At 41.6% G+C, this 24,657-nt stretch overlaps 1 protein-coding gene across 1 annotated transcript in view; it reads right to left on the reverse strand.

Annotated features, from left to right (window-relative positions):
* Positions 1–24,657, reverse strand: part of LOC134759340 (zinc finger protein 717-like) — a 49,507-nt gene that overhangs the window by 5,902 nt on the left and 18,948 nt on the right.

Raw genomic sequence — 24,657 nt, forward strand, 5'->3', positions numbered from 1 at the left:
GCCCAGGGTCAAAAGAACATGAATCTGGGAATTCACTCTTTTGTGTGTCCATGTGTCTTATATGTATTTTACATAAGATGTAGTTTGTTTTGTACTGTTTATGGTGAGAGAAGGAGTAATCACAGTAGAAATATGCTTCCACTGTAATAACTTATGAATTAATAAAATTGTATTACAAAGTTCACCTTATAGATCTAGAACCATCCTTATTGCTGGGGATAAAAGTATAAACAAAATGCAAAACCCTCTCACTACAAAAATAATAAAAAAAAATAGGCATCATGCTGCATGCCTGTAGTCCTGGCTACTCTGGAAACTGAGGCTGAAGGATTGCTTAAGCCCAAGAGTTTTACAGTGCAGTGAGTTATGATCACATCACTGAACTCCAGCCTGGCCAACAGAGAGCCTATCTCTCAAAAAAAAAAAAAAAAAAGAGGAATAAAATTCTACTCCTCAAAGGAGCTCATGATCTGGTTATGAATATATAAGTATAAACACATACTGGGAATGATGTTTAGGTGAACTCATTGAGACACAAGTTCAATACAGACTAAAATAAGAGAGAAGAAAATAAGTTTTATTTTGCATCATGAGGTTCCACTTTACTGAAAAATCAGGTGTTTGGCTCTTCCACACGAACCATGAATCCTCATGACTATGGGAAAGTATCAGAAGTCTACTCACAAAGGCAAAGAGAACACACACCACTTTAATGGAACTCTGGACAGCACCATGCCTAGATGAATGATCCTGGGCAGTGATGAAAGCTAAAGGCAATATTTAAGGAATTGATTATGCAGTGATTCTGCATTTAAATATTTGACCTAATTTCAAAAATTCTTATGCATCTATCATTTTTACATTACATTACTTCCTCAGTATCCATGGGGACTGATTCCAAGATACTCCCAGATACCAAAATCCACAGATTAGATAACTCTCTTATATAAACTAGTCTCATATTTGCATAAAACTTATGTACATCCTCCTATATACAGTCATGAGCTGCATAATAACATTTCAGTCAATGATGAAACATGTATATCACAATAGTCCCATAAGATGATGTTGAAACGTACACAGAAACCTGATATTGGCATTACAGATGAAGTGCAGAAAACGATATTCAATAATGGCTCTGAGCCATCTGGTTACCTATATACCAAAAACATATAAATAAAAATATACATATCATGTAGGTTTTTGTAACACTATGAAGTTCACAAAACAATGAAATTACCTAAAGATGCATTTCTCAGAAAGTAATCCCATTAGGAAGCCATGCATGACTGAACTTTAACTCTTTAGATTACATATAATACTGAAGACAATGTAATGCTACATAAATGGCTCTTATACTGTACTGTTTAGGAAATAATGACAAGAAAAATTTCTGTAGATGCTCTGCACAGAGACAACCATCTATTTTTGTGGGAATATTTTCAATCTGAAGTTGGCTGAATCCACAGATGCAAAACCCATGGATACAAAAGGGTAAGTATAATTAAAAGCATATACACTAGCATTTCAAAATTTCCTTTCTACGGGACAAAAAATTGCTGTATCCACTCAGGGTGAACATAGTCACTTCACAAACAGGTGTAAATAAGGAGGTCCAGTAAGGACAGAAAAGTTACATGACCATATTGGCATTTTAACAGCCATCCCTGAGAAAGAGAATGGGAAAGGTCTTAAGGGAAAGCCAGAAGGGAGTAAACAGGAAGATAGATGTGACCACCTACATCAAGACATGGAGTGTAAGAATACACAATAGGGAAGCAGTTCTTAAAAGGAAAATAATGTAGAAACAGGATTTGGTACCAATTTGCTGTGCAGTGGGTAAAAAGGGGAGTTTTGTTTCCAAGTTATCTGCCATGATCCAGCTAGTTTGGTACTGGTGTTGTGAAGTGAAATTTGCAAAAAATAAAAGAATATGATAACCAGAAGTGACACAGACTTGGACATATCATGTGTGAAACATCTGAGGTTCCATATGTGGGAATGTCCAACTGGCAATTGGGAATATGTCTCCAGTGGTTCAGAAGAGAGATCAAAACTAAAGATAAAGATTTGGAAACTACCAGCATTTCAATGGTACCTGAATCCATCAGACCAAATGAAAATAAGAGAATGAAAGAATAAAAGAAACAACTACAGAATCTACAGAAACACTAACATTTACACAGGAAAAGAAATAGACCGTGAAGACCAAGAAGGAACTTTCTGAGTTTATTCCGTGAATAAAGAAAAATTCAATATTCTGAAGTCTACTAATATAATTCATCACGACCATAGTCCTGTGGAAAAAAATCCTTTAACTGTGCATATACGCATTGAGAAGACAGTTTTAGAAACACATTCCAGGTTCCTATTTCTGCATGTAAGAAGCTTGGAAGTAATCAATAATTACTTTACAATAATTAATTTTAATAACAATCTTCACAACAAATTAATATGACACAATCTTAACAACAAATAAAAAGCCGAACAGACTAAAAAATCAACAATTCTTTCTAGATTTGAAACTCAGGGGAGGACACAGGGCAAACCACTGCCCCCAGGATTGCAGAGACAGAGAAGTGAATATAGGACTTTATGGCTTACAGGAAAACGGACTCACTACTGAAACCAACTTTCGAATCAGTGCTGGAGTAGAAAAACTCAAACTGTAACTGGTGAATGGCTGGAGGATCCGCGTGGACAACTCTAAGTGGTAAAATCTACAAAGAGATAGAGTTATTGTGAGGGAGGGGCACAATACTGTAAAATTGTCTCATGGAGCTTCACCAGGCTCCTGTGACAAATACCTGAGAAAACTCCCCTCCTGCTTCAACCTTTTGGAAGGAAAAAGGAAAACCATTTTGAAATATGCCAGAGCACCCCATCTTAACAAGGCTTGTCCACAGGAGAAACTACTTAACTTCAGCCTAATCTGCTCTAGTATAATCAGAGACTAAATAACGGAGGGAAAGGGAATTATCCCCTTCCACTGCAGCCCATTCTAATCATGTTCCACCTAAGGTGGAAAATTAATTAAACAGAGGAACACTTCTGAGGTTCACAGTATAGACCCAATCATAGCATTCCAGAACACGGCTGCTGGGGTCTGTGTGTTTGTCCCTCACATACGATACCAAAACGCTGCTCCTGAGGTCTGAATGTTTCTCCCTCACATAGGATTCCAGAACACTGCTACGAGGGTCTGAATGTTTGTCCCTCACATAGGATTCCAGAACATTGATGCTGGGGTCTGAATGTTTGCCCTTAACCTAGGATTCCAGAACACTGCTGCTGGGGTCTGAATGTTTGTCCCTCACATAGGATTCCAGAACACTGCTGCTGGGGTCTGAATGTCTGTCTCTCACATGGAATTCCAGAACACTGCTAAGAGGGTCAGAATGTTTGACTCTCACATAGGATTCCAGAACACTGCTGCTTGGGAGTGAATGTTTGTACCTCACATAGGAGTCCAGATCACTGCTACGAGGTTCTGCATATTTGTCCGTTACATAGGATTCCAGAAGACTGCTGCCATGGTCTGAATGTTTGTCCCTCACATAGGATTCCAGAACACTGCTGCTGGGGTCTAAATGTTTGTACCTCACATAGGATTCCAGAACACTGCTGCTGTGTTCTGAATGTCTGTCCCTCATATAGAACTTCAGAACACTGCTGCAAGTGTCTAAAGGTTTCTCCCTCACATAGGATTCCAGAGCACTGCTGCGAGGGTCTAAATGTCTGTCCCTCACACAGGATTCCAGAACACTGCTACGAGGTTCTGAATGTTTGTCTGTTACATAGAATTCCAGAATACTGCTGCTGTGGTCTGAATGTTAGTCCCTCACATAGGATTCCAGAACACTCCTACTGTAGTCTGAATGTCTGTTACATAGGATTCCAGAACACTGCTGCCATGGTCTGAATATCTGTCCCTCACATAAGATTCCAGAACACTCTTGCTGTGGTCTGTTTGTCCCTCACATAGGATTCCAGAACACTGCTGCCATGGTCTGAATGTTTGTCCCTCACATAGGATTCCAGAACACTGCTGCTGCGGTCTGAATGTCTGTCCCTCACATAAGATTCCAGAACACTGCTCCTGGGGTCTGAGTGTTTGTCCTTCAAATAGGATTGCAAAACACTAATGCAATGATCTGAATGATTGTCCCTCACGTAGGATTCCAGAACACTGCTGCTGGGGTCTGAATGTTTGTCCCTCACATAGCATTCCAGAACACTGCTGCTAGGTTATGAATGTTTTTCCCTCACTTAGAATTCCAGAACACTAATGCAATGATCTGAATGATGGTGCCTCACATAGGATTCCAGAACACTGCTGCTGTAGTCTGAATGTTTGTCCCTCACATAAGATTCCAGAACACTGCTACGAGGGTCTGAATGTTTGTCCGTCACATAGGATTCCAGAACACGGCTGCTGTGGTCTGAAAGTTTTTCCCTCACATACGATTCCAGAACACTGATTCCAGGGTTTGAATGTTTGTACCTCACATAGGATTCCAGAACACTGCTGCTGGGGTCTGAGTGTCTGTCCCACACATAGTATTCCAGAACACTGCTGGGACGGTCTGAATGTTTGTCCGTCACATAGGATCCCAGAACACTGCTGCTGGTGTCTGAATGTTTGTCCCTCACATAGGATTCCAGAACACGGCCGCTGTAGTCCGGTTTTTTTTTTTCTGTCTTTTTAAAATTACTTTATTAATATTTATTTTTAATTGACATATGATATTGCAAGTTTTTGTAATGTAAAACATGAGGGACAAACATTCAGACCAATGCAGTAGCGTTCTGGAATCCTATGTGAGGGACAAACATTGAGACTCTCACAGTAGTGTTCTGGAATCCTAACTGAGGCACAAACATTCAGAACCCAGCAGCAGTGTTCTGGAATCCTATGTGAGGGACAAAGTATGCATACATTGTGAAAAGGTCAAATCTAGCTAATTAACAAATACATCAACTCACATAGTTATTTTTCTGGTGAATACACATAACATTAACTTTCTATTTCTCAAGAATGCAATATGCCATCATCAATTACAATCACCTTGCTCTACATCTCCTGAAATTTATTCCTTCTAACTAACTCTAAGTATGTATCCTCTGATTAACATCACCGCAACTCCCCTTTACCCCTAGCTTTGATACCCACCATTGTACTTTGTAATTCTATGAGATCAACTTTTTTACATACCAGTAGGAGTCATGTCATGATATATTTGTCTTTCTGTGCCTGGCTTATTTCACTTAACATGTTGTCCTCCAGGTTCATCCATGTTGTTCAAAAATGACAGCGTTTTCTTTTTTTTACTGCCAAATAATATACCAGGTTTTCTTTCTTTTTTTAATATATTTTCCGTATTGAATTATTTATATATATATATACTTATTATACTTTAAGTTCCAGAATACATGTGCAAAACGTGCAGGGTTCTTAACATATGTATACACGTGCCATGTTGGTGTGCTGCACCCAGTAACTCGTCATTTACATTAGGTATATCTCCTAATGCTATCCCTCCCCCCTCCCCTCACCCCACAACAGGCCCTGGTGTGTGATGTTCCCCTTTCTGTGTCCATGTGTTCTCATTGTTCAATTCCCACCTATGAGTGAGAACATGCGGTGTTTGGTTTTTTGTCCTTGTGATAGTTTGCTGAGAATGATGGTTTCTAGCTGCATCCATGTCCCTACAAAGGACATGAACTCATCATCTTTTAAGGCTGCATAGTATTCCACGGTGTATATGTGCTACATTCTCTTAATCCAGTCTATCATTGTTGGACATTTGGACATTTCAGTTGGTTCCAAGTCTTTGCTATTGTGAGTAGCACTGCAATAAACATACGTGTGCATGTGTCTTTATAGTAGCATGATTTATATACCATTGGGAATAATTCCAGTAATGGGATGGCTGGGTCAAATGGTATTTCTAGCTCTAGATTCCTGAGGAATCACCACACTGTCTTCCACAATGGTTGAACTACTTTACAATCCCACTAACAGTGTAAAAGTGTTCCTATTTTTCCACATCCTCTCCAGCACCTGTTGTTTCCTGACTTTTTAATCATAGCCATTCTAACTAGTGTGAGATGATATCTCATTGTGATTTTGATTTGCATTTCTCTGGCCAGTGATGATGACCATTTTTTCATGTGTCTGTTGGCTGCATAAATGTCTTCTTTTGAGAAGTGTCTGTTCATATCCTTTGCCCACTTGTTGATGGGGTTTTTTCTTGTAAATTTGTTTGAGTTCTTTGTAGATTCTGGATATTAGCCTTTTGTCAGATGAGTAGGTTGCAAAAATTTTCTCCCATTCTGTAGGTTGCCTGTTCAATCTGATGTCTTTTGTTATGCAGAAGGTCTTTAGTTTAATCAGATCTGATTTGACAATTCTGGCTTTTGTTTGCCATTGCTTTTGGTGTTTTAGACATGAAGTCCTTGCCCATGCCTATGTCCTGAATGGTATTGCCTAGGTTTTCTTCTAGGGTTTTTATGGTTTTAGGTCTAACATTTAACTCTTTAATATATCTTGAATTAATTTTTGTGTAAGGTGTAAGGAAGGGATCTGGTTTCAGCTTTCTACATATGGCTAGCCAGTTTTCCCAGCACCATTTGTTAAATAGGGAATCCTTTCCCCATTTCTTTTGTCAGGTTTGTCAAAGATCAGATAGTTGTAGATGTGTGGTATTATTTCTGAGGGTTCTGTTCCGTTCCATTGGTCTATATCTCTGTTTTGGTACCAGTACCATGCTGTTTTGGTTACTGTAGCCTTGTAGTATAGTTTGAAGTCAGGTTGTGTGATGCCTCCAGCTTTGTTCTTTTGGCTTAGGACTGACTTGGCAATGTGGGCTCTTTTTTGGTTCCATATGAACTTTAAAGCAGTTTTTTCCAATTCTGTGAAGAAAATCCTTGGTAGCTTGATAGAGATGGCATTGAATCTATAAATTACCTTGGGCAGTATGGTCATTTTCACGATATTGATTCTTCCTATCCATGAGCATGGAGCATGGAATGTTCTTCCATTGGTTTGTGTCCTCTTTTATTTTGTTGAGCAGTGGTTTGTAGTTCTCCTTGAAGAGCTCCTTCACATCCCTTGTAAGTTGGATTCCTAGGTAATTTATTCTCCTTGAAGCAATTGTGAATGGGAGTTCACTCATGATTTGACTCTCTGTTTGCCTGTTATTGGTGTATAAGAATGCTTGTGATTTTTGCACATTGATTTTGTATCCTGAGACTTTGCTGAAGTTGCTTATCAGCTTAAGGAGATTTTGGGCTGAAATGATGGGGTTTTCTAGATATACAAACATGTCATCTGCAAAAAGGGACAATTTGACTTCCAAGAAATAACTAAGATCAGAGCAGAACTGAAGGAAATAGAGACACAAAACACCCTTCAAAAAATCAATGAATCCAGGGGCTGGTTTTTTGAAAATATCAACAAAATTGATAGACCACTAGCAAGACTGATAAGAAAAGAGAGAAGAATCAAATAGATGCAATAAACAATGATAAAGGGGATAGCACCCCTGATCCCACAGTAATACAAACTACCATCAGAGAATACTGTAAACACCTCTATGCAAATAAAATAGAAAATCTAGAAGAAATGGATAAATTCCTTGACACATAAACCTTCCCAAAACTAAACCAGGAAGAAGTTGAATCTCTTAATAGACCAATAACAGGCTCTGAAATTCAGGCAATAATAGCTTACCAACCAAAAAGAGTCCAGGACCAGATGGATTCACAGCCGAATTCTACCAGAGTTACAAGGAGGAACTGGTACCATTCCTTCTGAAACTATTCCAATCAATAGAAAAAGAGGAAATCTTCCCTAACTCATTTTATGAGGCCAGCAGCATCATCCTGATACCAAAGCCTGGACGAGACATAACAAAAAAGAGAATTTTAGACCAATATCCCTGATAAACATCGATGCAAAAATCCTCAATAAAATACTTGCAAACCCAATCCAGCAGCACATCAAAAAGCTTATCGACCATGATCAGGATGGCTTCATCCCTGGGATGCAAGGTTGGTTCAACATATGCAAATCAATAAATGTAATCCAGCATATAAACAGAATAAAAGACAAAAACCGCATGATTATCTCAATACACGCAGAAAAGGCCTTGGACAAAATTCAACAGCCCTTCATACTAAAAAACTCTCAATGAATTAGGTATTGATGAGACTTACCTATAAATAATAAGAGCTATTCATAACAAACGCATAGCCAATATCATACTGAATGGGCAAAAACTGGAAGGATTCCCTTTGAAAACGGGCACAAGACAGGGATGCCCTCTCTCATCACTCCTATTCAACATAGTGTTGGAAGTTCTGGCCAGGGCTATGAGGCAAGAGAAAGAAATATAGTGGATTCAATTAGGAAAAGAGGAGGTCAAATTGTCCCTCTTTACAGGGGTCTGTTTGCCCTCACATAAGACATAAGATTCCAGAACACTACTGCTGTGGTCTGAGTGTTTGTCCCTCACATAGGATTCCAGAACACTGCTGCTAGGGTCTGAGTGATTGTCCCTCACATAGGATTCCAAAACACTGCTACGAGGGTCTGAATGGTTTGTCCCCCATATAGGATTCCAGAACACCGCAGCGAGGGTCTGAATGTTTGTCCCTCACATAGGATTAGAGAACACTCCTGCTGTGGTCTGAATGTTAGTCCCTCACATAGGATTCCAGAACACTACTGCTGGGTTCTGAATGTTTGTCCCTCACATAGGATTCCAGAACACTACTGCTGTGGTCTGAATGTTTGTTCCTCATTTAAGATTCCACAACACTGATTCTGTGGTCTGAACGTTTCTCCTTCACATAGGATTCCAGAACACTGCTGCTGGGGTCTGAAAGTTTGTCCCTCACGAAGGATTCCAGAACACTGCTACGAGGGTCTGAATGTTTGTCCCTCACATAGGCTTCCAGACCACTCTTGCTGTGGTCTGAATGTTTTTCCCTCACATAGGATTACAGAACACTGCTAATGTGGTCTGAATGTTTGACCCTCACATAGGATTCCAGAACACTTCTGCTGGGTTCTGAGTGTCTGTCCTTTGCATAGGATTCCAGAACACTGCTACGAGGGTCTGAATGTTTGTACCTCACACAGGACTCAACAACACTCCTGCTGTGGTCTGAATGTTTGTTCCTCAAAAAGGATTCCAGAACACTCCTGCTGTGGTCAGAATGTTTACCACTCACATAGGATTCCAAAATACTGCTGCTGGGTTCTGAGTATTTCCCCTGACTGAGGATTCCAGAACACTGCTACGAGGGTCTTAATGATTGTCCCTCACTAGGACCCCAGAACACTGCTGCTGGAGTCTGAATGTTGGTACCTCACATAGGATTCCAGAACATTGCTGCTGGGTTCTGAGGGTTTGGCCCTCACATAGGACTCCAGAACACTGCTACAAAGGTCTGAATGTTTGCCCCTCACACAGGATGCCAGAACACTGCTACTGGGGTCTGAATATTTGTCTCTCACATAGGATTCCAGAACACTGCTACGAGGGTCTGAATGTCTGTCCCTCAAATAGGATTCGAGAACATTCCTGCTGTGGTCTGATTGTTTGTCCCTCACAAAGGATTCCAGAACACTCCTGCTGTGGTCTCAATGTTTGTCCCTCACATAGGATTCCAGAACAATGCTGCTGGGGTCTGAATCGTTGTCCCTGACATCGGATTCCAGAACACTGTTACGAGAGTCTGAATGTTTGTCCCTCAAATAGGATTCGAGAACACTCCTGCTGTGGTCTGATTGTTTCTCCCTCACAAAGGATTCCAGAACACTCCTGCTGTGGTCTGAATGTTTGTCCCTCACATAGAATTCCAGAACAATGCTGCTGGGGTCTGAATCGTTGTCCCTGACATAGGATTCCAGAACACTGTTACGAGGCTGAATGTTTGTCCATCACATAGGAATCCAGAACACTCCTACTGTTGTCTGAAAGTTTGTTCCTCACATAGGATTCCAGAACACTGCTGCAGTGGTCTGAAAATTTCAATCTCACAAAGGATTCCAGGACACCCCTCCTGTGATCTGAATGTTTGTCCCTCACATAGGATTCCACAACACTGCTGCTGGGTTCTGAGTGTCCTTCACATAGGATTCCCGAACACCGCTACAAGGGTCAGAATGTTTGTCCCTCACATAGGAATCCAGAACACTGATGCTGGGTTCTGAGTGTTTGTCCCTCACATAGGACTCCACAAAACTGCTGCTGTGGTCTGAATGTTTGTTCCTACCATAGGATTCCAGAACAGTGCTATGAGGGTCTGAATATTTGTCCCTCATATAGGATTGCAGAACACTCCTGCTGTGGTCTGAATGTTTCTCCTTCACATAGGATTCCAGAACACTGCTGCTAGGTTCTGTGTGTCTGTCCCTCTCATAGGATTCCAGAACACTCCTACGGTGGTCTGATTGTTTCTCCCTCACAAAGGATTCCAGAACACTCCCGCTGTGGTCTGAATGTTTGTCCATCACACAGGATTCCAGAACACTGCTGCTAGGTTCTGAGCATCTGTCCCTCACATAGGATTCCAGAACAATGCTATGAAGGTTTGAAAGTTTGTCCCTCACATAGGATTCCAGAACACTATTGCTGGGGTTTGAATGTTTGTCCCTCATATACGATTCCAGAACACTGTTACAAGGGTCTGAATGTTTGCTCCTCACACAGGATTCCAGAACACTCCTGCTGTGGTCTGAATGTTTGTCCACACATAGGATTCCGAACAATGCTGTTGGGTTCTGAGAGATTGTCCCTCACATAGGACTCCAGAACACTGCTATGAGGGTCTGAATGTCCCTCACGTAGGATTCCAGAACACTGCTGCTGGGGTCTGAATGTCCCTCAGATAGCATTCCAGAACACTCCTGCTGTGGTCTGAATGTTTGTCCCTCACATAAGATTCTATAACACTCCTGCTATAGTCTGAATGTTTGTCCCTCACATAGGATTCCAGAACACTCATGCTATGGTCTGAATGTTTGTCCCTCACATAGCATTCCAGAACACTACTGCTGTGGACTGAATGTCCCTCACATAGGATTCCAGAACACCGCTTCTGGATTCTGAGTTTTTTTCCCTCACATAGGATTCCAGAACACTCATGCTACGGTCTGAATGTTTGTCCCTCACATAACATTCCAGAACACTGCTGCTGTGGACTGAATGTCCCTCAATTAGGATTCCAGAACACTGCTTCTGGATTCTGAGTTTTTTTCCCTCACATAGGATTCCAGAACACTGCTACGAGGGTATGAATGTTTTTCCCTCACAGAGGATTCGAGAACACTGCTGCTGGGGTCTGAATGTTTGTCCCTCACATAGGATTCGAGAACACTCCTACTGTGGTCTGAATGTTTGTTCTTCACATAGGATTCCAGAACACTCCTGCTGTTGCCTGAATGTCTGACACTCACTAGGACTCCAGAACACTCCTGCTGTGGTTTGAATGTTTGTCCCTCACATAGGATTTCAGAACACTCCTGCTGTGTTCTGAATGTTTGTCCTTCACATAGGATTCCAGAACACTGCTACAAAAGCCTGAATGTTTGTCCTTCACAAGGGATTCCAGAATATTCCTGCTGTGGTCTGAATGTTTGTACCTCACATAGGACTTCAGAACACTTCTGCTGTGTTCTAAATGTTTGTCCCTGACATAGGACTCCAGAACACTCCTGCTGTGGTCTGAATGTTTGTCCCTTACATAGCGTTCAAGAACACTGCTGCTGGAGTCTGAATGTTTGTCCCTCACATAGGATTCCAGAACACTCCTACTCTGGTCTGAATGTTTGTCCCTTACATAAGATTGTAGAACAGTGCTGCTGGATTCTGAGCGTTTGTCCCTCACATAGGATTCCAGAACACTGCTACAAGGGTCTGAATATTTGTCCCTCACATAGGAATCCAGAACACTGCTGCTGGATTCTGAGCATTTGTCCCTCACATAGGATTTCAGAACACCGCTACAAGGGTCTGAATATTTGTCCCTCACATAGGAATCCAGAACACTGATGCTGGGTTCTGAGTGTTTGTCCCTCACATAGGACTCCACAAAACTGCTGCTGTGGTCTGAATGTTTGTTCCTACCATAGGATTCCAGAACAGTGCTATGAGGGTCTGAATATTTGTCCCTCACATAGGATTGCAGAACACTCCTGCTGTGGTCTGAATGTTTCTCCTTCACATAGGATTCCAGAACACTGCTGCTAGGTTCTGTGTGTCTGTCCCTCTCATAGGATTCCAGAACACTCCTACGGTGGTCTGATTGTTTCTCCCTCACAAAGGATTCCAGAACACTCCCGCTGTGGTCTGAATGTTTGTCCATCACACAGGATTCCAGAACACTGCTGCTAGGTTCTGAGCATCTGTCCCTCACATAGGATTCCAGAACAATGCTATGAAGGTTTGAAAGTTTGTCCCTCACATAGGATTCCAGAACACTATTGCTGGGGTTTGAATGTTTGTCCCTCATATACGATTCCAGAACACTGTTACAAGGGTCTGAATGTTTGCTCCTCACACAGGATTCCAGAACACTCCTGCTGTGGTCTGAATGTTTGTCCACACATAGGATTCCGAACAATGCTGTTGGGTTCTGAGAGATTGTCCCTCACATAGGACTCCAGAACACTGCTATGAGGGTCTGAATGTCCCTCACGTAGGATTCCAGAACACTGCTGCTGGGGTCTGAATGTCCCTCAGATAGCATTCCAGAACACTCCTGCTGTGGTCTGAATGTTTGTCCCTCACATAAGATTCTATAACACTCCTGCTATAGTCTGAATGTTTGTCCCTCACATAGGATTCCAGAACACTCATGCTATGGTCTGAATGTTTGTCCCTCACATAGCATTCCAGAACACTACTGCTGTGGACTGAATGTCCCTCACATAGGATTCCAGAACACCGCTTCTGGATTCTGAGTTTTTTTCCCTCACATAGGATTCCAGAACACTCATGCTACGGTCTGAATGTTTGTCCCTCACATAACATTCCAGAACACTGCTGCTGTGGACTGAATGTCCCTCAATTAGGATTCCAGAACACTGCTTCTGGATTCTGAGTTTTTTTCCCTCACATAGGATTCCAGAACACTGCTACGAGGGTATGAATGTTTTTCCCTCACAGAGGATTCGAGAACACTGCTGCTGGGGTCTGAATGTTTGTCCCTCACATAGGATTCGAGAACACTCCTACTGTGGTCTGAATGTTTGTTCTTCACATAGGATTCCAGAACACTCCTGCTGTTGCCTGAATGTCTGACACTCACTAGGACTCCAGAACACTCCTGCTGTGGTTTGAATGTTTGTCCCTCACATAGGATTTCAGAACACTCCTGCTGTGTTCTGAATGTTTGTCCTTCACATAGGATTCCAGAACACTGCTACAAAAGCCTGAATGTTTGTCCTTCACAAGGGATTCCAGAATATTCCTGCTGTGGTCTGAATGTTTGTACCTCACATAGGACTTCAGAACACTTCTGCTGTGTTCTAAATGTTTGTCCCTGACATAGGACTCCAGAACACTCCTGCTGTGGTCTGAATGTTTGTCCCTTACATAGCGTTCAAGAACACTGCTGCTGGAGTCTGAATGTTTGTCCCTCACATAGGATTCCAGAACACTCCTACTCTGGTCTGAATGTTTGTCCCTTACATAAGATTGTAGAACAGTGCTGCTGGATTCTGAGCGTTTGTCCCTCACATAGGATTCCAGAACACTGCTACAAGGGTCTGAATATTTGTCCCTCACATAGGAATCCAGAACACTGCTGCTGGATTCTGAGCATTTGTCCCTCACATAGGATTTCAGAACACCGCTACAAGGGTCTGAATATTTGTCCCTCACATAGGAATCCAGAACACTGATGCTGGGTTCTGAGTGTTTGTGCCTCACATAGGATTCCAGAAGACTGCTACAAGGGTCTGAATGTTTGTCCATCACATAAGATTCCAGAACACTGCTGCTGGGGTCTGAATGTTTGTCCCTCAGATAGCATTCCAGAACACTCCTGCTGTGGTCTGAATGTTTGTTCCTCACATAGCATTCCAGAACACTGCTACTGTGGACTGAATGTTTGTCCCTCACATAGGATTCCAGAACACTGCTCCGGGATTCTGAGTTTTTTCCCCTCACATAGGATTCCAGAACACCACTACGAGGGTATGATTGTTTTTCCCTCACAGAGGATTCCAGAACACTGCTGCTGTGGTCTGAATGTTTCTTCCTCACATTGGATTCCAGAACACTGTTACAAGGATCTGAATGTTTGTCCCTCACATAGGATTCCAGAACACTCCTACTGTGGTCTGAATGTTTGTTCCTCACATAGGATTCCAGAACACTCCTGCTGTTGTCTGAATGACACTCACATAGGACTCCAGAACACCCCTGCTGTGGTTTGAATGTTTGTCCCTCACATAGGATTTCAGAACACTCCTGCTGTGTTCTGAATGTTTGTCCCTCGCATAGGATTCCAGAACACTGCTACAAGGGTCTGAATATTTTTCCTTCACAAGGGATTCCAGAACACTCCTGCTGTGGTCTGAATGTTTATCCCTCACATAGGATTTCAGAACACTCCTGCTGTGTTCTGAATGTTTGTCCTTCACATAGGACTCCCGTACACTCCTGCTGTAATCTGAATGTTTGTCCCTCATATCGCATTCAAGAACAATGCTGCTGGAGTCTGAATGTTTGTCCCTCATATAGGATTCCAGAACACTCCTGCTGGGGTCTGAAATTTGTCCCTCACATAGGATTCCAGAACATTTCTGCTGTGGTCTAAATGTTTGTCAGTCACATAGGATTCCAGAACACTGAGGCTGTTCTCTGAATGTCCCTGACATAGGATTCCAGAACACTGCTACGAGGGTCTCAATGTTGGTCCCTGACATAGGATTCCAGAACACTGCTATGACAGTCTGAATGTTTGTCCCTCACATAGGATTCCAGAACACTCCTGCTGTGGTCTGAATGTTTGTCTCTCACATAGGATTCCTGAACACTGCTACGAAGGTCTGAATGTTTGTCATTCACTTAGGATTCCAGAACACTCCTGCTGTGGTCTGAATGTTTGTCCCTCACATAGGATTCCAGAACACTCCTGCTGTGGTCTGAAAGTTTGTCCCTCACATAGGATTCCAGAACATTTCTGCTGTGGTCTGAATGTTTGTCTGTCACACAAGATTCCAGAACACTGTGGCTGTTGTCTTAATGTCCTTGACATAGAGGAGTCCAGGAAACTGCTACGAGGGTCTGAATGTTTTTCTGTCACATAGCATTCCAGAAAACTGCTGGTGTGGTCTGAATGTTTGTCCCTCACATAGGATTCCAGAACACTGCTACAAGGGTCTGAATGTTTGTCCCTCACATAGGATTCCAGAACATTTCTGCTGTGGTCTGAATGTTTGTCTGTCACACAGGATTCCAGAACACTGTGGCTGTTGTCTTAATGTCCTTGACATAGAGGAGTCCAGGAAACTGCTACGAGGGTCTGAATGTTTTTCTGTCACATAGCATTCCAGAAAACTGCTGCTGTGGTCTGAATGTTTGTCCCTCACATAGGATTCCAGAACACTGCTACAAGGGTCTGAATGTTTGTCCCACACCTAGGATTCCAGAACACTTCCGCTGGTGTCTGAATGTTTGTACCTCACATAGGATTCCAGAACACTGCTGCTGGGTCTGAATGTCTGTCCCTTACATAGAATTCCAGAACACTGCTGGGAAGGTCTGAATGTTTGTCCCTTACATGGGATTCCAGAACACTGCTTCGAGGGTCTAAATATCTGTCCCTCACATAAGATTCCAGCACACTGCTACGAGGTTCTGAATGTTTGTCCCTCACATAGGATTACAGAGCACTCCTGCTGTGGTCTGAATATTTGTCCCTCACATAGGATTCCAGAACACTGCTATGAGGGTCTGAATGTCCCTCACATAGGATTCCAGAACACTGCTATGAGGGTCTGAATGTCCCTCACATAGGATTCCAGAACACTCCTGCTATGGTCTGAATGTTTGTCCCTCACATACGATTCTAGAACATTCACGTTGGGGTCTGAATATTTGCCCATAAATAGGATTTCAGAACACTGCTCCTGGGGTCTGAATGTTTGCCTTCAAATAGGATTCAAGAACACTCCTGCTGTGGTCTGAAAGTTTGTCCCTCACATAGGATTGCAGGTCTCTCGTGCTGTGGTCTGAAAGTTTGTCCCTCACATAGGATTCCAGAACACTTCTGCTGGTGTCTGAATGTCTGTCCATCACATAGGATTCCAGAACACTTCTGCTGGTGTTTGACTGTCTGTTCCTCACATAGAATTCCAGAACACTGCTGCGAGTGCCTGCATGTTTGTCCTTCAGATGGGATTCCAGAACACTGCTGCGAGGGTCTAAATCTCTGTCCCTCACTTAACATTCCAGCACACTGCTACGAGGTTCTGAATGTTTGTCCCTCACACAGGATTACAGAGCACTCCTGCTGTGGTCTGAATGTTTGTCCCTCACATAGGATTCCTGAAGACTGCTACGAGGGTCTGAATGTTTGTCCTTCACATAGGACTCCAGAACACTACTGCTGTGGTCTGAATGTTTGTCCCTCACATAGGATTCCAGAACACTACTAAGAGGGTCTGAATGTCTGTCCTTCACATAGGATTCCAGAACACTGCTGCTGGGCTCTCAATGTGTGTCCCTCACATAGGATTCCAGAACACTCCTGCTGTGGGCTGAATGTCCCTCACATAGGATTCCTGAACACTGCTACGAGGGTCTGAATAACACTCCTGCTGTGGGCTGAATGTCCCTCACATAGGATTCCTGAACACTGCTACGAGGATCTGAATGTTTGTCCCTCACATAGGATTCCAGAACACTCCTGCTGGGGTCTGAATGTTTGTCCCTCACATAGGATTCCAGAACACTGCTGCTGTGGTCTGATAGTTTGTTGCTCACATAGGATTCCAGAACACTGTTGCTGCCTTCTGCGTCTTTGTCCCTCACACAGGATTCCAGAACACTGCTACGAGGGTCTGAATGTTTGTCCCTCACATAAAATTCCACAACACTACTGCTGGGGTCTGAATGTTTGTCCCTCACATAGGATTCCAGAACATGGGTATGAGGGTCTGAATGTTTTTCCCTCACACAGGATTCTAGAACACTCCAGCTGGGGTCTGAATGTTTGTCCCTCACATAGGATTCCAGAACATGGGTATGAGGGTCTGAATGTTTTTCCCTCACACAGGATTCTAGAACACTCCAGCTGGGGTCTGAGTGTTTGTCCCTCACATAGGATTCCTGAACACTGCTGCTGCCACTAGAGTCATTGGGAGTGTCTGAATGTTTGACCTTCACCAAACACCAAATGTCCTGGCACTTTAGTCTTAGACTTTCCAGCCTCCAGATCTGTGAGCAATATTCTCTGTTGTTTATGAATTACTCAGTCTAAAGTATTTTATTATAGCAACCTAAAGAGACTAAGAGAGCATCACCTGCCCTGACACCTCATCACCACATTACTGAAGCTATATTAACAGCAGTCACTTTTAGTGGGTACTTCATGCCTGGGAATAAAGGGGAAAAAATTACAAGGCATACTAAGAGGCAAAAAAAGAAAAAAAAATACAATTTGTAGCAACAGAGCAAGCTTCAGAAGCAGACAAAGCTATGATTTTGGAATTTTTTTTAAACCACTGGAGAATATGCTAAGGGCTCTCATGAATGAAGTAGACAGCATTCAAGTGTAGATGGGTAATGCAATCAGAAAGACAGACATCGTAAGAACCATCAACATAATGTAGTGAAAAAATGTGGTAAATAACTGAAGAATACCTCTGATGGCTTATTAGTAGACTAGACTCAGCTGAGTAAAGAATCTCTGGGCTTGAGGATTTATCAACAGAAACTTCGAAAACTAAAAAAGAAAAGAAACACTGAAAAGAACAGAAGATGATATCCAAGACTGTGGGACAACTACAAAAGGTGAATCAGAGTAATAAGAATACCAGGAGGAGAAGAAATAGAAGAAAGATCTGCAACAACCATGTCTGAGAACTTCCAGTATTAATGTCAGACACCAAACCAAAGATCCAGGAAGCTCCAAGAACACCAGGCAGGATAAATGCCAACAACCTACACTTGGACGTATAATTTTCAAACTATATGAAATAAAAGATAAAGGAAAACTCTGAAAGAAACCAGAGGTGGGGCAGAAAACACCTTACCTACAGAGACACAAAGATAAGAACTGCGTTCAACATTGCAGAAACTGTGAAAGCAAGAAGACAGTGAAATGAAAAATTCAAAATGTTGACAGAAAAAAACCCACCAACCTAAGTTTCTGTACCCACTGAAACCATCCTTCAAAAGTGAAGGAGAATTAAGGCCTTCCTCAGAAAAATAAAAATTCAAGAAACTTGTTGCCAGGAAACCTGTCTTGCAAGAAATGTTAAATGAAATTCTTTAGAGGGAAACAAAAGATATATAACTGAAACCTGGATCAACTTATTTTTAAAAGAGCATTAAAGAAAGAATTGTGGTACAATAAAAACTTATGTATTTATTCTTAATTGATCTGACCAAGAAGTTTATAGATAATAATAAATATACACAGATAAATTATGTATGCTTATACACAAGTGAAGTGAGTAACACTAATACAAGGAATGGAATGGAAGATGGGAGGGAGGAATTGTGGTACAATAAAAACATGAATTTATTCATAATTGATCTGATCAATAAGTTTGTAGATAATAATAAATACACACAGATAGATTATATATGCTTATACACAAGTGAAATAAGGAATAATAATACAAGGAGTGGAATGGAAGGAAGGGAGGGAGAAATCAGGTGTTTTCTTTGTTAAGTAGGTAGTCACCCATGAAGTGGGATAGTGTTATCTGAAAGTGGACTTGAATTGGTTGTAAATGTATATTGAGGAATTAGCTGTTTTCTTTGTTAAGCAGGTAGTCTTATTTGTGGGATAGTGGGATAGCGTTATTTGGAAGTGGACTTGAATTCGTTGTAAATGTATATTGCAAATTCTATGGCAACTAGTTAAAAAAAGTTTTAAAAAAAGAAGTACATGCTAAGAAAGACAATGAAAATGTAGTCATCTAAAATCATCAATGAAAACTGCAAAGGGCAGAAAAAGAGTGGTAGACAAAAGAATGAAGACTAAGGAGAATGAATAGAAAACAGTAACAAATATAGTAGATATTAATGCAATGATATCAATAATCACTTTGGATGTTAATGGTATGAATGTACCAACTCAAAGACAGAGATTGTTAGAGTCTATCAAAAGACAGACACATCTAGTTTCACTGCACTTTGCTTTATTGTGTTTTGTGACCATGTTTTTTACACATTGAAGGTTTGTGGCCACCCTGCAATAAGCAGGTCTCACTGGCACCATTTTTCCTACAGCATGTGCTCACTTCACGTCTCTGTGTCACATTTTGGTCATTCTCACAGTATTTTAAGCTTTTTATTATTGAACCTGTTATGGTGATCCGTAATCAGTGATCTTTAATGCTACTATTGCCATTGTTTTGGGAACCACAAATCACACCCGGATAAGACAGCAAACAATTGACAAATGCATGTGTTCTGACTACCACACCAACGGGTCATTTCTCTTTCTCTCTTTTTCTCAGGCTTCTTTTTATTAATATTAAAATGTGGTCAATTAATAACCCTACAATAGCCTCTATGTGTTCAAGTGAAAGAAGAGTTGCATGTCTGTCACTTTAAACCAAAAGGAAGAAATAATTAAGCTTAGTGAGGAAGGTATGCTGTAAGCAAGACAGGCCAGTAGCTAGGCCTCATGCAACAAACACTTAGCCAAGTCGTGAATGCAAAGGAAGTGTTCTTGAAAGAAATTTAAAGTACTACTCCAGTGAATACGAGTGATAAAAAGCTAAACAATCTTGCTGCCGTTATGAAGAAAGTTTAATTGGTCTAGATAGAAGATTAAAAAAAAAATCCATTAAGCCTAAGCCTAACTCTTTTTTTTTTTTTTTTTTGAGATGGAGTTTCGTTCTTGCCCAAGCTGGAGTGCAATGGCGCGATCTCGGCTCATCGCAACCTCTGCCTCCCAAGCAACCTCTGCCTACCAAATTCAAGCCATTCTCCTGCCTCAGCCTCCCGAGTAGCTGGGATTACAGGCATGCGCCACCACGCCTGGCTAATTTTTTGTATTTTTAGTAGAGATGGGGTTTCTCCACGTTGGTCAGACTGGTGTAGAACTCCCAACCTCAGGTGATCTGCCCACCTCGGCCTCCCAAAATGCTGGGATTACAGGCATGACAGCCACCACACCCGGCCTCTCTTCAATTCTATGAAGGCTCAGAGAGGTGAGGCAGCTGCAGAAGAAAAGTCTGAAGCTAGAAGAGCTTGTTTCATGAGATTTAGGGAAAAAAGTCATCTCCATAACATAAAAGTGCAAGATAAAGCAGCAAGTACTGATGGAAAAGCTGCAGAAAGCTATCTAGAAGATAACTGATTAAGATGACTACACTAAACAGATTTGCAATGGAGACAAAACAGCCTTCTTTAGAAGGAGATGCCATCTAGGATGTTCCCAGCTAGAGAGGAGTTGATGCCTGGCTTTAAGGCTTCAAATGACATGCTGACTCTCTTGTTAAGGGCTAATGCAGCTGGTGATGTTAACTTGAAACCAATGATGATTTACTATTCTGAAAATCTGAGGGCCCTGAAGAATTATGATAAAACAGCTCTGCCTGTACTCTACAAATGGGAACAAAGCCTGGATGACAGACTATCTGCTTACAAATATGGTTTACTAAATATTTTAAGCCCACTGTTGACACCTACTGCTCAAGAAATAAGATTCCTTTCAAAGTATTACCACTCACTGCCAATGCTCCTGGTACTCAAGGGCTTTTACAGAGATGTATAAAGATCTGAATATTGTTTTCATGCCTACTAACCCAACATTCATTCTGCTGCCCTTGGATCAAAGAATAATTTCAACTTTCAAGTCTTATCACTTAAAAAATTTGTATTTCATAAAGCTATAGTTTCTCTAGAAAGTGATTCCTTTGATGGATCTGGGCAAAATAATTGAAAACCCACTGGAAAGGATTCACCATTCTAGATGCCATTGAGAACATTCATAATTTAAAAAAGAATCAAAATAGCAACATTAGAAGAAGTTGGGGCCGGGCGTGGTGGCTCACGCCTGTAATCCCAGCACTTTGGGAGGCCAAGGCGGGTGGATCACGAGGTCAGGAATTTGAGACCAGCCTGGCCAACATAGTGAAACCGTGTCTCTACTAAAAACACACAGAAAATTAGCTGGGTCTGGTGGGGGTGCCTATAATCCCAAATACTTGGGAGGCTGAGGCAGGAGAATTGCTTGAACCCGGGAGGCGGAGGTTGCAGTGAGCTGAGATCGTGTCACTGCACTCCAACCCAGGCAAGACTCCATCTCAAAAAAAAAAAGAGAAGTTGGGAAGATTATTCCAACTCTCACAGAAGACACTGAGGGTTCACGACTTCTGTGGAGGAAGTAACTGCAGATATAGTGGAAATAACAAGAGCACTAGAATCAGAGACAGAGCCTGAAGATGTGGCGAGACTGCAGCAGCCTCCGGAGAAAACATGAGTGGATGAGTTTCTTCCATGGATGAGCAAAGAAAGTGGTTTCTTGAGATGAAATCTACTCGTGGTGAAGATAGTGTAAACATTGTTGAGATGACAACAGATTTAGAATAAACTTAGTTGGTACAGCAGAAGGAGGGCTTGACAGAATTGAACCCAGTGATTTACAATAATACATAAACTTAGTTGGTACAGCAGTACGAAGGTTTGACAAAATTGAATCCAATTCTGAAAGTTCTACTGTGGGTAAAAAGCTATCAAACAACGTCGTATGCTACAGATAATTCTTTTGTGAAAGGAAGAGTCAATTGACACAGCAAAACTTCAATGTTGTCTTATTTTAAGAAATTGCCACAGCCACCCCAACCCTCAGCAACCACTATCTTACATTAAGGCAAGACCCTCCATCAGCAAGAAGACTGCAACTTGGCCAGGTGCAGTGGCTCACACCTGTCATCCCAACACTTTGGGAGGCCAAGGTGGGTGGACTGCTTGAGCCCAGGATGTCGAGGCAACATGGCAAAACCCCATCTCTACAAAAAAAAAAAAAAATACAAAAATTAGCTGGACATGGTTTCATGCACCTGTAGTCCCAGCTAGTCAGGCGTCTGAGGTCGGGGTTTGATTGAGCAGGAGGTTGAGGCTGCAATTACTCCAGCCTGAGCCACAGAGTAAAACCCTATCACACACATAAAAAAAGACTGCAGCTTGCTGAAGGCTCAGATGGCTGTTAGCACTTGTTAACAATAAGGTATCTGTAAATTAAGGTGTGTACACTTTGTGGACATATGCTATTGTACACTTTATACAACACAGTATAAACATACTTTTACATGCACTGGGAAACCAAAAGAAATTGTATAACTCACTTTATTGCAGTGGTCTGGAACCAAACCCACATCATATATCTCTGATGCATGGCCGTCCTGTATTGTACACTTAAAAAAAAACTTAAAGAGGGTATATTTTAGGTGAAATAGTCATCTCATTTTTTTTTTTTTTTTTTCTTTTGAGATGGAGTTTCGTTCTGTTGCCCAGGCTGGAGTGCAGTGATGCGATCTCGGCTCACTGCAAGCTCCGCCTCCCGGGTTCGCACCATTCTCCTGCCTCAGCCTCCCGAGTAGCTGGGACTACAGGGGCCCGCCATCATGCCCGGCTAATTTTCTGTATTTTTAGTAGAAACGGGGTTTCACTGTGTTAGCTAGGATGGTTTCGATCTCCTGACCTCGTGATCCACCCGCCTCGGCCTCCCAAAGTGCTGGGATTACAGGCGTGAGCCACCACTCCTGGTCTCATTTTTTAAAAAGAGTGAGAATGAGAAATATTTGGGGAGTGATGGTCATGTTTATGACATTATTTATTTTGATGAGTCCTTGGGTGAATACTTACCTCTAAACTCATTAAGATGTATATATTCAGTGTCACATACCTGTAATCCCAGTACTTTGGGAGGCCGAGGCAGGCAGATCATCTGAGGTCAGGAGTTCGAGACCAGCCTGGCCAACATGGTGAAACCCTGTCTGGTCTCAAACTCCTGGCCTCATGTGATCTGCCCACCTCAGCCTCCCAAAGTGCTGGGATTACAGGCGTAAGCCATTGCACCCGGCAACTTTTAAATATATATAATTAAAAATTAATAAAAAACAGGTATTTGCAAGTTTCCGTTTTGGTACATGTTTATTTATCTTTATGTCAGGTTGCTATGTCAATACACTTAGGAGATCATAGTTTCTAAATTGAAATACATATAAATATGTCTGAAATTTTTTCTTTCTTTTTGAGATGGAGTCTTGCTCTGTCACCCAGGCTGCAGTGCAGTGGTGCAATCTCAGCTCACTGCAACCTCCGCTTCCCAGATTCAAGTGATTCTCCTGCCTCAGCCTCCAGAGTAGCTGGGATTACAGGCACCCGCCACCACACCCAGCTAACTTTTATATTTTTTTTTTCTATTTTCAGTAAAGACAGGTTTCACCATGTTGGCCATGCTGGTCTCCAACTCCTGACCTCAGATGATCCACCCGCCTCAGCCTCCCACAGTGCTGGGATTACAGGTGTGAGCCACTGTGCCTGGCCTGGAATTTTTTTCTAAAGTTTACATTTCTGAGTTAAGAATGCTTAAAATATTATAAAAACAGAAGCACAATTCATTACGTGTTTCACTAATCACCTTTATTAAAAACAATGCAATTATATTACAATAAGACAAAAAAATGTTTAAGCAAATGAAAACAAAACCATGACATACCCAAACTCAGGAGGAGGCAACAAAGGCAGTGCTAAAGGGAAGCTTACAGCTGCAGATGCTTAAATTAAAAAGAAGAAAGATCGCAAACCCATGCTAAAGGGAAGCTTACAGCTGCAGATGCTTAAATTAAAAAGAAGAAAGATCTCAAACCCATGCTAAAGGGAAGCTTATAGCTGTAGGTGCTTAAATTAAAAAGAAGAAAGGTCTCAAATCAATACCCTAACATTACACCTGAAGTGAAAAAAACTAATGACGAATCAAGCAAAAGGAAGAAAATAACAGATTAGAGCAGAGATTAGCAGAATAAGACCAGAAAAAAAAAGAAAAAAAAACCACAATGAGTTTGTTTTTTTTAAAGATCAATAAAAATTTTAAAACTCACAGCTGTATTAAGAAAAAAAGAGAAATCTCAAATACTAAAATCATAAATAAAAGAGGTGACAGTACAACAGATGCCACAGAAATGAAAAAGATTACAAGAGACTAATGTGAGCAACCATATGCCACAAAACTGGGCTACCTAGAATAAATTTATAAATTCCTAGAAACACAAACCACTATACTGCATCACGGAGAAATAAAAAATCCAAAGAGACCTGTAACTAGTAAGAAGATTCAACCAGTAATCAAAAACCCCCCAAAAAAGAAAATTCCAGGTCCAGATAACTTCACTGGAGAATTTTACCAAACATTTCAAGAAGAATTAATGCCAATCCTCTGCAAAAT

The sequence above is a fragment of the Pongo abelii genome, chromosome 22 (genome assembly GCF_028885655.2).
Source record: "Pongo abelii isolate AG06213 chromosome 22, NHGRI_mPonAbe1-v2.0_pri, whole genome shotgun sequence".
Taxonomy (NCBI): domain Eukaryota; kingdom Metazoa; phylum Chordata; class Mammalia; order Primates; family Hominidae; genus Pongo; species Pongo abelii.